Genomic DNA, 2,134 nt, shown 5'->3' with positions numbered 1-2,134 from the left:
TCAAGGATCCAGGTAAACAGGTCAGTTTTTTTTTAGTATAGTATATCTTTGTCTGATTTTGGCATTTTGAATGACAATTTTGTCCAAGTCTTGATTGGAAATTTTTCCGTTTACCATTAAAATTTTGAGATAAACTTTGATATTACGGGAAATGTTTTATGTTGCTTATAAAAATCTAAAAACAAAGTGATAAGTTAAATGAATGTTATTTGAGTATTGCAACCGAAATTAAATCTGTGACAAACTTTGTTACTCGTATTGTAATAAATTCTTTGACAATCCACGTGGAATTATCACTTCTCCGCCTTTTGGCTAAGATTAAAGTTTAGTATCTGTTCTTATCAGCTTAACATCTGATACGGTCCCTACATGGGGCCTAGAATATTAAATTGATTTTTCGAAATCGGTGGGATGTTGGGGCTTGCTCAGCTCCCTTCACGCGTTGGCCCGGTATTGCAGCATTGATGCCAAACGTGGTACAATTGTACCAATTTGATATATGTTACCTTTACTGGTACAATTTAGTACAATCCCACAAAATATGAAACATTTTACAAAATTATGGTACAATGTGGTACAATTCAGTATTTTTGAACCTATGTTTGTATTCTTTCATCTACAAATATTTTATTTCACCCTGATCTGTTCGGCATAGTCAAGATAATTAAAAAAAAAGTTTTTCCGAGGGAAGCAAAGAGCGAAGTTGAAACTTAAAACGGACAAAATCTATTACTTCACATCCTATTTAATATATATTAATATAACTCATAAAGAAAGAAAAACGAGCAAAAATGGGGTTTTTATAGGCCATATGAAAATTTTGAAAAAACACAACAAAGCGAATATTTCGCGCTGAAGAAGAGAGGCGTTTGTCCTCTCGAAATATTCGCTTTGTTGTGTTTTTTCAGTATTTTCATTTTGCCTATAAAAACCCCATTTTTGCTCGTTTTTCTTTCTTTATGTGATGTCAGACCAATGTGGTATAAGAAAATATTAATATAGCTAGTACAAATAACTAGTACAATATAACGAGTAAAAAACAGGATTATTGATTTAAGAGTCAAAAGACAGTATGTAGCCTGACAACACTAAAAGAATCTATAAAGCTTTTCATAGTCTTACACCGGTTGTGACATTAGTAAATTTCAGTATATAATTAAAATTATCTTAAAAACATAAGCGTACAACCAAATGTTTGTTAATAACCACGAAGTAATTGAACAGCAAATAGAAATATTGGACTGAATTATCAAGCAGCATTTTACTCTCACCAGATATAATACCAATAGGGGGCAATATACAATCTTAAATTGTAAGAAATATGCTTTAGTATCACTTGAAATGAAGATCAAATAAGACATAATAGGAACTCTGGAAATCCGAATATTTCTCTCTATACAAGAGTGAATTTCAAACTATAATACAAATTCTAAAGCTAGTCTATAGTCCTAATACTATCAAGGTGGCCTTAATTTGAACTTGTGTGCAAACTAATCATGACATGTCCTTTTAAAAACCAAAACAAGAGCCAGTCATTGAACTGAGTCATTGTGCAGAAGTGATACCGAATTAAACGTAAAAAAAAAATAAGGAAAATCCTAAAATGAATTGTTGCTTTATCTTAAAAGGGATTGATCCTAAAACAGATTGATAATATTTTGATCCTGTAAAAAGTGCGCTTAATTGGTTTGCTTCTACCGTATCAAAACTCCTATGTAATCTTGTGTTTTCAGTAAAGGGGTAGTTATTAATCATTATAGAAGCATAGGGAAACATTATTAATGGATTTATGTGTGCCAATTATGATAATATAGACCGGCAATGTGGAGAATCAATAATTATTGTTTATTTTAAGTTTCAACTTTGATCTTTGCTTCCCCCGGAAAAACTTTTGTTTTTTAAAATTAATCTTTGTTCGTTTTTGATTAAAATTTAATTCCGAAACAAGTTTTCTTTCGGTTTAAATCAATTGTAAAAAAACTATCATTTTAGCTTTTCTGTTTTGAGAGTTTTGTATTGTCGTCTTTTTATATTCTTTAAGCCTATAATCTGCACCAAAGATGGATTGGCAAAGATTTTGCATAGGTATCAGTACTTGCTTTTCTTATTGGAAGTTTACCTTTTTATTCTTGTC

The 2,134-nt window shown here is 30.7% G+C and overlaps 1 non-coding gene across 1 annotated transcript; it reads left to right on the top strand.

Annotated features, from left to right (window-relative positions):
• Positions 1-292: 292 nt before the first annotated feature.
• LOC148944312 (U2 spliceosomal RNA) lies at positions 293-487 on the top strand. Its single transcript, XR_016142897.1, has one exon. It is a non-coding gene; the product is annotated as a U2 spliceosomal RNA (small nuclear RNA).
• Positions 488-2,134: the final 1,647 nt, after the last annotated feature.

This window comes from Artemia sp. Qi Xiang Cuo, chromosome 14 (genome assembly GCF_049724085.1).
Source record: "Artemia sp. Qi Xiang Cuo chromosome 14, ASM4972408v1, whole genome shotgun sequence".
Taxonomy (NCBI): domain Eukaryota; kingdom Metazoa; phylum Arthropoda; class Branchiopoda; order Anostraca; family Artemiidae; genus Artemia; species Artemia sp. Qi Xiang Cuo.
Note: the sequence above shows the minus strand (reverse complement) of the source record. Positions and strands in the feature narration are given on the sequence as shown.